General features: G+C 38.7%; 1 long non-coding RNA gene across 1 annotated transcript; it reads left to right on the forward strand.

The window, feature by feature from the left end:
• Nucleotides 1–2,314: 2,314 nt before the first annotated feature.
• LOC109271924 (uncharacterized) lies at nucleotides 2,315–5,636 on the forward strand. The gene is made up of 2 exons (XR_002082165.2): nucleotides 2,315–2,356; nucleotides 5,385–5,636. It is a non-coding gene; the product is annotated as an uncharacterized LOC109271924 (long non-coding RNA).
• The last annotated feature ends 6,049 nt before the right edge of the window (nucleotides 5,637–11,685 follow it).

Below are 11,685 nucleotides of genomic sequence, written 5' to 3' on the forward strand. Positions count from 1 at the left end.
TCTCCCACTCCAGATTTTTCTTCTCTGTCTCTCTTGCGCGCCCCATCACCCACATTCTCTTAAACTCTTGCGCGAACGCACACACACGCACACACACACTTAAAAGACCTCAGAGCTCCGCGCTCCGCCTCCTATATATAGCAAATCTTTGTAGCAACCCTAGCCCCCCACCCCTGATGGATCTCCACCTTTATAAAAAATAAAATTAAAAAAGCGCTACCTCCTAGCTCAAAAGAACATGTACCGGTTTCCTCTACACATACTGGACTTTGAAATAACTTGTGCTTTGTTCTCACAGGGGAAAACGTTCCCATCCGGTCCCCCACGTCCTCTCATTTGGACTGCCACTGTGGCCGCAAAATCATCACAAATGCCTCACCTTTATCTTGCTCTGGTCGAGGAGGGGGGCGGGGAAGCGAAGCCAGCCGGGGCGGGAGAGGGGTGGAGCGGGGAGGGAACTAGCGACACACGAGAGGGCCACTCGTCCACGGGGGAGATTAACACAAAAGAATCTCTTTACGTCTTAGCTTAAGTGCTGCAGGGAGTGGTTCGTCCCAAAAAGCCCTTGTCTTGTTTCTGTGAGGCTCCTCACACTGTTTGAACAACTTTAATACTGGGTACCCTACAGACGTGCCTAATTAAAGCCTTCGGTATGAAAATGGCGCTACAGATCCACCATCGTAAGAGCATGCGCTCTATGTGGTTTCTCAGAAACTGAAAGGGATTTGCGCCCGCCTTTGGGAGAAAGGGGGCGCACAAGTGAAGAGCTGCCGGGCGGACTTTGAAGGAGCGCAGTGAGGCCAGCGAGTAAAACTCAACTCCCTGGTCTTAGACCGTTAATCAGCTTTGCCGATTCTCCAAAAAGCTAAATGGGAACAAAAAATAAATATGAAGTGCTTTTGGAAACCTGAGTGGTTTGATTTTTTTGTTGTTGCTCTCATAAGTTATATGTGTGTGTGTGTGTATATTTCTTAGCTATTCAGAAAAAAGAGAACACGTCAGTAATTCTAATCAAACACCTCCTTGTAAGAGAGTAAAAAAAAAAACAAAAAAAAAAAAACCCTAACATCCAAATCTTTAAGGACAGAACCATATAAATTTAAAACTGGAAGAATCATTAACCAGTACTTACTATACCCTATACCTATACAGCATCATCTGTACCCTAATCTTCACATGAGGAAAAAATACCTCAAAAGAGTTTTTTAAAACTGTAAAAGTCCTGAAAGGTGAATTGTAATGTTCTTCAGTGTTGAGATGCATTCCATGTTTTATAGTCCACTGGTCATGGCTGTGGAGTTCTAAAGGAGAAGACATCTCTCAAACATGTTGTCCGCAGTCATACAATTACTTGAATTTTGCCTGATATTCTCCCAGTCTTGGTGTCAACAATCATGTTGGCCAAATCAAATTATTTTACTGAAAATTTCTAACAGGTTTTATATGTGAAAGATACAAAAGCAAAGCAAATGAATGTCTCAATAAACTTACCCCCTTTGTTTAGAAGTCTGAATTCAATGATGGCAATCTGTTTCCAAATTCGCCGATTTAAATTTGGGTAGAATCTAAATTCACTTGCAAATTTCCTAACAACTTTTCATCCCAGTGTTGTGTTAGAAAAATTGCATGAGAAAAAGAAGCCCACGTTCTCTTTCAACACATAAACTTTTAATTTCACAAATAGTCTAAATGAACTCTAAACCTGTATTTTCAGAGACAGTAGCTTCAACTGAACAAAATAAATATACAAAATATACAAAAAACATTTCTTTCATATAATTCGCTTGTTTCGAAATTTTGGTTATAAAGAAATTTAGTTATAAAGAAATTATGACCTGAATGAAAAGAAATCCTGCAAATTAAGAACTCAAAAAGAAAAAGTTTATTTTTCCTTATCATATTTACAGTATGTATATTATAATGAAATTTTTGAAGTTAAGATTCTATAAGTAATTTTTTAATGTTGCATGAAAGAAAAATAAGTGATTATCAGTATAATCAAATTTTTCTAAACCAAAATCTACACAATCTAAATGATATAGAAAATTCTACAAGGAAAATTGTAAACAAGCTAGTGCACACACAGCACACATCCATGTCAAGATTCTAATGAGATCATAAAACACTTTATTCTCTCAGTTATCATGAGGTCAGTGTTCCTATTGGCTGTAGTTTCATAATAAAGGCATGATTTCAGTCTGTGGAGGAAGATAATGGAAGAAACTTCTTTCCAATCATCCAGCTTAACAGAAGTGGTAGGAAATGACTTTTATTTTAAACAACCATAAAGAAAGTTATTTCACATATAAAGAAAATGCTAAGAGAATTAAGATGTCATTCAATGAAGAAAAGAAAGGTAATGTTAAACATAGACATTTAACAGTTAAGTATAGAAATGTCTCAACAACAGTGACTCTTTGAACATCCCTTGAATCCTGCCTTTCACACCCTGAAAAACAGTCTGCAGACTATGCTTGTGCACACTGGAGCTAGAAAACTCACTGCTGGAGGCAGCTCTAAAATACGATATGGCACCAAAATATGTCTGGTTCTAATTCTGCCCCTTGAGGCCATCCTGAACACCCTTAGTCATTCTTGAACATGACACCTCTTCAAAAATGCAAAGGCAGCTCCCTCAGACCACTTCTTCCCCTTAGTCTTACCCAGATTAAAATCCTCAACCTTTCTTTCAACCTCTTCTTAAATTACATGGCTTCAAGTCTAGTCACGGTCTTCTCCAATCTGTCTATACCCCTCATAAATTTAATGTCCCAGTGGTGACCTAGTGTGACTAGTTCTGAGATTGGAAAAAAGCACTGAGAAAAGATTCAGATGAGAGAAAAGCAATGAAAAATGTAAAAGAACCAAGTTTTATCATTTAGCTGCAATAAAAGGGAAAAATATTCTCTCTTGTTGGAGAAGGGTAAGGAAAAAGTTGGTTAGGCTAATCAAAGACTTGACAACGGTGATATTCACTTATTCTATTCAAAGTATCACTTCTTATTAGAATATATTATTAGAAGATGCTCTTTTAGTTGCTTGCTCAGTCATGATGATGTTATATGAGCAAGTAAAAAATACATAGAATACATATTTTGAATTCTTTCTAAAAATTAATTTTCTGTTTAGTTGTGAAACAAGGAGCTGTAGAAACCTGCCCTTCTGAGTAATTTGAAATTCAAAGTAAGTTGAATTATTGGGGCACCTGGCTGACTCAGTCGGAAGAGCATGCGACTTTTGATCTCAGGGTTGTGAGTTTGAGCCCCACATTGCGTGTAGAGATTACTTAAAAAAAAATCTTTAAAAAAAAGTAATTTGGGGCCTGTGGGTGGCTCAGTTGGTTAAGCATCCAACTCTTGATATCAGGTCAGGTCATGATCTCACAGTGGTGAGATGGAGCCCCTCGTGGGGTTCTACACTGAGTGTGTGGAGCCTACATGGGACTCTCTCCCTTTCTCTCTGTCCCTCCCCCACTTACGCTCTCTCGTTCTCAAAATAAATAAATAAACTTAAAAAAAAAAAACTATTAAAATGTGAATTGTTTAAATATTTTGATAATTCCTTGCCTGGTACCAAAAATATTTTAAAGCAATTTTTTATTATATATATAAATTATTACAGTGTAATCAGAATACCAAAAATATGTAGATAATGTAACTCATGAGATAGCTGCCTACGGATGCTAAGATCTTGGCCTAACCCAGCACTGCACTAATCACCAATGCCTGTTTAAGAACTCCAAACCAGAATCAAAGATGGTAAAAACCAGGAAGGACCTGGGAGATCAGCTACTTCCAGTTTTCAAACAGGCTCCATAAGGCTTCAGGTAGCAGAAACCTGACCTGGGGATGGGGGCGGAGAGTGATGGATGAGCACACAGGGATACTACAAAGTATTTCACTCCTAAAAATGATGTGGTAAATAGAGGAAAGAAAAGAGAAGAAGCAACTAAGGTCCATGGTGGGTAATTAATTTTCTGAAGTCACATAGCTGATTAGTGGTAGAAATAAGACCAGTTACCAACAATCTTTTCTCAATTTTCTCCTAACTTAGCTCATCTTACATTTTTTAGCTCATGAGTTCTTAAACCTTTGAGATAATAAAATATCAAGCAACAATAATGTATATGTATAATATCTTTTCTTCAAATTTTTAGATAAAATATTGAAATAATGTAAACTCAGAATGAAAAAATTATCTGCCATTGCTATTGTTGTCACGTGGCTTCTTTAAAAATCTGAATTATTGGAGTGCCTGGGTGGCGCAGTCGGTTAAGCGTCCGACTTCAGCCAGGTCACGATCTCGAGGTCTGTGAGTTCAAGCCCCGCGTCAGGCTCTGGGCTGATGGCTCGGAGCCTGTTTCCGATTCTGTGTCTCCCTCTCTTTCTGCCCCTCCCCCGTTCATGCTCTGTCTCTCTCTGTCCCAAAAATAAATAAAAAGCGTTGAAAAAAAAAATTTAAAAAAAAAAAAATCTGAATTATTATTTCCACTATTTATTAATAGTGAACCAGTATTCCACAGAACACAGTTTGAGAAAGTTAGTGAACATTAAATACAACAATGCAATTTAATAATCATCTTATCTTTGACTAATGCAGCCAGGAAAGAATGACGTAGTTTTAGAAGGTGAAAGAAAGTTCTATGGCCAGGTCAGTATACTTAACAGTGCTCAGTTTATTAGCCAATTTGCTACATTTTTCAAATAGACTGACGACTCAATACAGTTTAAAACTTACAGAATTTATCCATCTACATTTATTTGTCATTTCTACTCTTTTTTTTTTTTTTTTTTGGAGAAGAAATAAAGAAGTAAACTTTTTTTCTCCAAAAATATATAAAATAATATTCCTTGTGCCACTCCTCACCCCCATCACTACTGCCTCAACTATCACTACCCTCATCATTATCACCTTAGTGGCACACTTCGATCTCAAGTTTTCAGTGTTCACTCTTACATGTCCATTTAATACATGTCCCTACTACACTCTGTACATGCTTATATCAGGTACATAAAAATAGTTAATGCTTAAGTTTTATTGAAAACCATGCACAGCAATTTATACCTCAGCTCTTACATCATCAGTTGCCTATGAGGTAGGTACTACTAAAACTTTGGTTGGCGAGTGTAATTTGTTCCAGAAACAAATTTGTAATGCTTGTAACATTTGCAATCCGAAGCACTTGTGTACCAAAGTGAATTTCAAGACCCATTGGCTCAGTTGTAATCGTGTGACGTTCAGCATCACATACTACTCGTATTGTAAGACATCACTCGTGTATCAAGTTAAAATTTATTAGAAACGTTTGCTTGTCTTTCAGAACACTTGCAGAACAAGTTACTCACAATCCAAGGTTTTACTGAATTATTATTCCCATTTTATAGATGAGGAAACTACTACAAAACATATACTCAACAAATACTTGGAAAATGAACAAAGAAGTGAGTTATTAAAATGTTGGGAAATGTCAGGTTATGATGTCGCAGTTCGTGAGTTCAAGCCCCACGTCGGACTCTGTGCTGATGACTCAGAGCCTTGAGCCTGCTTTGGATTCTGGGTCTCCCTCTCTCTGCCCTCTCTCTGCCCTTCCCATGACCCTTTCTCTCCCTCAAAATAAAATAAACGTTAAAATTTTTTTTAAATGTTGGGAAATGAACTTACGTGAATCACTTGAACATGAAAGCAGTTTCTTTGTAGCCTGGAGTCATGGAAAAAATACTGCATTTATAATCAGAAGCCCAGCTTTCAGGCATCACTTTATCACCACCTGTGTTATCTTAGACTGTTTCCTCTGTCATTAAATAAGAACTAAAACAATTTGTAACTCGCAGGAATAATAGTAGAATTAAATAAGAGTGCTATGCTGTGATGCCATTGTATAAATATTTGCTATTAATGTTAAAGCTTATATTAAATACAAAATTATTTCCAAAATCGTATATTCACAAGACTCAAACTACTATATCTCTTTGGATCTAGGTATTTTTACTTAATTTACTCCTAGCCACCAACATAAGCAAAACAGACACAGAGAAGCTCTTTTTATCAACTGAGGACATCCCCACAGTGTACAAGTTAACTTCGTCTTCCATTTCTAACTGCCTGTAGCCACGGTACTATCTCTAGAGTGTGATGGGGGCCAATGACCCCATTCAGGCATCCTTGGTGGATTCCTAAATTCCTCTGCTCTGGCTCGCATTCTTTTAATCATTCTGTTCCAGAAGCCTAGGACACATGTTCCCTGCAGTTACCACGGGGACCCTTGATGCCCCTTTGTAACGCTAGGTTTCCTGTGCAGAAACTCCAGGAGAAAATAATCTTTTCAATAAACTAGCAGGAGACCCTTGGTTTCCATTTTTCCAATCACGAAATACTATATATATATACATACATATATATATATATATATGTATGTATATATATATACACACACACACACACTTACTGAACAGATTCCTGATAGTAAGTAATGCTGTTATTGTTATTAACACCTATACCTGTCCTGATTCTCATAGGGGGAAAAACATACTTTATATCTTCCATGGACCAAGCTTTCCTGCATTAGGATCTATGTCATTCTTCAGAGTATATCCAAAACATAATTGAGATTTATTAATGTAGGATAATCATGATATGAGAAATCTGACATGCACACAAACAAAAATAATTTCTGCTTATCCTAAAATATATTAGCATATTTTAGGTTAAATATTTCTCTTCATAACCATGTTTTATTTCTCATAACATCAAGTATACATTTTTATATTTATGCATCCATTAATTTGGCAAATATTAACTGCATACCAGGTGCCTGATATTGTGCAAAGTGCTAGGATTGAAATCAAGAACAAAGCACACTTCTTGTTCTTAAGGAAGCAACATTCCAGAGAGGGATATAGGTAAGCAAGCAAGCTGAGAAGCCAGGAAAGAGTTCCCTAAAGAATTGTAGACTTGGGGCACCTGGCTGGCTTAGTCATTGGAATACGCAACTCTTGATCTCAGGATCGTGTGTTTAAGCCCCACGTTGTGCATAGAACTTACTTTAAAAAAAACAAAAACAAAAACACAAAACCCAAGAGTCCTAGACTTGAAGGTTGAATAGGAGCTCGCCAGGTGGAGGAAGTCAGATTATAGAGCAGCAAGGTAGCAGGGAGGTGGGAAGGAGAAAGACACAGGAAAAAGTCTCATACTGAGGGAGGTGTATGTACATAAGCTGAGATGTAATAGAGAAAAGACTAGGTCAAAGACCTGAAGTAGTTCCAGCATAGAGAACTATGCTGGCTCCAGCATAGAGAATGAAGTAGGAGGAAAGGGAAAAGAATCTTGGTAGAAAAAAATTGGACTTTATCCAGAGGGTAATGGGGCCCCAAAATGAAATATATTAAGTAGGTAAAGCCTCGTCAGGCAGGGATTTTTAAATTGCCAGAAATAGACTGCAAAATATTTAAACTAATTGTAAATAGATTGGAGCTTCCTCCATTAATCCCCAAAGAAGCAGAATCATAACAAGAATATAGACTCAGACTCACTTAATAGGATCTTCCATTCTTTTTTTTTTTCCCCTCTCACTATTAAAAAGACAAAGCAGAACTTGCCCATTTTTTTTTTACAGAACATAACTAAGTGCACAAAGGGAAGAGTTGTCTGAGGTGCCTGAAATTTAATTTGCATATACTGGAGATAAATGTGGAGAAGACAATGTATATTTCTCTTAAGCTGTATTTTCAGTAAAAAAGACCCTAAATGAATGTAAAAAAATAGGATATACAAGAAATACACTTGATTAAAATATGTCAATTAACCAACAAAAGTAATTTAGGATTTGTAAGAAGTTGATTTCTAAAAGACTTTTTAAAAAAACTTTCAGAAATAATAAATTAATTTTGATTTGATTACTTGACTTCTTGGATGGCATGTTGATTACTACTTTGACTATAAAATGATCTGTCTACTTCAGATTCTAGGTTAAATAACCTTCTAAAATGTTCCAAAAGGAAAATCTCTTAAAAGTACTGAGTATTACCATCTAATTACTAATTTCCTAGATTTCACATGATTAGAAACAACAGATACAAAATGAATATACCCGGCATGAAATCAGATCTTTGCTCTCATCCCCATAGCAGGCAATGTTCATAGTGTGCCAATGCCTTTAAAATACAGAAAACATACCCTTTTAAAAGAATTTAGGTTTTGATAGCTCTCTACCATTTCTACTCACAACACTTCTCACACCAAATATGTGGGAGCTTTCCATACAAGGCAATTCTCTGATTATCCACAGACACCAGCTGGATGTTCTACTGTTCACTTCAATTCTGACACTATCTCCCTGGAGTTGGCACAGACCCCACAGATGAAGGGCTCAGTTCCACAAGACTGCCCTGCTTCAGGCTCCAGTCACCAGTTTGAGACCACCACCTGTACTGATCAACCAGCTATAAATCAGGGGTTCCCCAAACTCCCTCCTCAGGTTCAGCAATTTGCTAGAATAGCTGACAAGACTCAGGAAAACATTTTGTTTACTATTCCCAGTGTATTACAAAGAATTCAAATCAGAAACAGCCAAATGGAAGAGACGCATAAGGCAAAGTATGGAGAAGGGGCTCAGAGCTTCTGTGCCTTCTCTGGGCATGTTACTCTGATAGCACCTCAACTTGGAAGCTCTCTGATTCCCATCTTTAATCACTGGCCATTAGAGACTGAACTCAATCTCCAGCCTCTGTCCCCTCCCTTGAGGTCTAGGGGTGCAGCTGAAAGTTCCAGCCCTCTATTCTCATGGTTGGTTCCTCTGGTAACCAGCCCCATCCTGAAGCAATCTAGGGGCCCACTAGAAGTCACCTCATATCACACACTCAGGTATGACCTGTTATGAACAACCAAAGATGTACCTGTTGCCCTTATCGTTCAGGAAATTCCAAGGTTTTGGAAACTCTGTGTCAGAAATGGGAAGAAGACCAAATACATATTTCTTTTTTACACAGGAAGAAAAAGAAAATTGTAGGGATTATTTGGGAAAGGAAGATTTCTCAACCTTTCCATTTTATAATTGCCCAAAACTCTTTAAGAAGGGGCTTTTAACTGCAAACATGTGACCTATGAGCCAAAAGTCAGTATTTATTGGGTAACATGGGCCCTTTGAAGATTTGTTTTAGATTATGTGTCTTAGTTTAGGTTCCCCAAGAAGCAGATTCCGAAACAAGGATTCAAGTGCAAGACATCTACTAGGGAGGTGCAGAGAATGAGGAGTGGTTGCCTTCCCTTCCTTGCCCCAGTAGAGGATGTCTTCAGGCCAAGCTACAACCTACAATGGTAGGTTGTAGGCTGATTACCCTGGGTACACTGGGTCATGGTGTAAAACCACCTGCCTCCCAATTTACCCAAAGAGCAAAGGAGCTCTAATATTTATCTACCACCTCCTACCAACTACTGGTTGAGGGCTCCTCCTGAGGATGTTAATTCTTTCACAGTCAGGGGATGTATGAGTACATAGTGTCAAAGATAACAGATAAATAAATTAGAAGTGACATGTGTCTTGGGATTTGTCCATTAGAAGTTATTTCACTGCTGTCTTTCATGGCAAAACCCCTCAAAATTTTTCTGTCTTCCCTGTCTGCAATTGTTCACCTCTTATTCTTTCTTGAGCACACTCCAATCAGGCTTTGGTACCCACCATGCCACCAAAACTACTCTTGTCGAGGTCACTAGTGACCCACCTAATGCTAAACTCAACAGTCAATTCTCAGCATCTTCCTTAACCTACCAGCAACACTGAATCCCATTGTTTGTTTCCTTCTCCTTGAATCACTTTCCTCACTTGGCTTCCATGACACCATATCTCCTGGGTCCCCTTCTGCCTCATTGACTGCTGCTTCTTTAGACTCTATTCCTCCTCATTTTCTTAACCTCTCACAATGAAGTACCTCACGGCTCAGAGTCACTTCTCTATCTCAGCCACTCTCGCTATGGCCACCTCTCCTCATGTGGCTTTAACTCTGATCTGTATGCTGCACTGCACATGTTTATCTCCAACCCTGACCTCTCCACCGATCTCCTGACTTGTATATCCAACTGGACACTAGACATTTTCACTTAAATGTTTGAAAGGCACCTGAAGCAGTCTGCCACCAAACAAACTCCTCATCTTTCCCCCAAAACTTGCTCCAAATACAAGCTTTCTCATCTCAGGTGATTGTACATTTTTCAGTGGCTCAGGCCAAAAACTTAGGATTTATCCTGGACTCCCCTCTTTATCTGTAAAGATCTAGATAAAATAACTGTAACAATCTCCTAACTGGCATCCCTTATTCTGCCCTTGTCCACTATGGCTAGTCTGAACAGAGCAGCCAAGAGATCCCTTTAAAATGCTAAGTCAGATCCTATCACTTCTTGGCTCAAAACCCTCTAATACTGCCCCAAATCATTCAGAATAAAAGCCAAGACCCTTAAAATGGCATGAAAAAGGCTCTAAGGGACACAGCCCCTCACTGCCCCTCCAACACCACCTCCCATCATTTTGCCCCTTATTCCTATTTGCTCCAGCCACACTGGTTCTTGTGGTCTCCTGAACATCCCAGACACCCTCCCACTTCAGAGCTTGTGCCCTTGCTGTTTGCTCTGCCAGGGACTCACTCTCATCACCTTTGGTCTTTGCTCCAATGTCATTTTCTCAGTGAATCCATTCATGACAACTTTTAAAATGTGAAACTCTCATCCTCCACCAGCACTACCTTTCTCTCTTCCTTGACTGATTTGTCTTCATAGCACTTATCATGTCCTAACATACTGGATACTTTACTTATTTGGTTCAATGTCTGTCTCTGCCTTTAAATGATAAGTTCCACAGGGCCAGGATTTCTGCCAATTTCGTTCACCATTGTGTCATCCGTATCACATTGTGACACCATTGTGTCAGCCTAGTATAGAACCTGGCATGTGGTGGTACCTCAACAAATACTTTAGTTAATTCACTAAATGTGTAATTAATTAATTAAACTGATTGGTTTAATTAACTAACAGTGACTGGTGAGGACAGAAGTATGACCGAAGTGGTTTGAGAAGTGACTAGAAAGTGAGACATGTAAGACTGGTCATGAATGCAACACTTTTAAGAGGGTTGGGTCAGGGGTGCCTGGGTGGCTCAGTCAGTTAAACATCTGACTCTTTATTTCCATTCAGTTCATGATCTCGCAGTTCATGGGATCGAGCCCCACATGGGGCTCTGTACTGACAGTGTTAAGCCTGCTTGGTATTCTCTCTCTCCCTGTCTCTGCCCCTCACCCATTTGCACTCTCTCTCTCAAGATAAATAAATAAACTTACTTGCAAAAAAAGGAGAAGGAGGTTGGGTCAGAAAGAAGATGAGAGATAAGGCAGGCACATGAGAGTGTTGAAGGACAAGGGGAATGTTTTGTTTTGTTTTGTTTTGTTTTATTGTTTTAAGGCTGATATCTTTGAGCACACTGATAGATTGAGGGAAAGAGACCAACAGTGTTGGAAAGGCCAAGGGCAGAGGGAAAGCCTAAATAATCTGAAGAAATGGAACAGGACAAGATTAAGAATGAGAAAGATTAACCTTGATTGTGTGAGAATCACTCCCCCCGCCTTCTAACACAGGGATCAGCAAACTTTTTAGAGACGGATAATAAATAGTTTAGGGTTTTTAGGTCATAGGGTCTCTGATGCA

This window comes from Panthera pardus, unplaced genomic scaffold (genome assembly GCF_024362965.1).
Source record: "Panthera pardus isolate Hobbes unplaced genomic scaffold, ASM2436296v1 HiC_scaffold_11, whole genome shotgun sequence".
In the NCBI taxonomy this organism is placed as follows: Eukaryota; Metazoa; Chordata; class Mammalia; order Carnivora; family Felidae; genus Panthera; species Panthera pardus.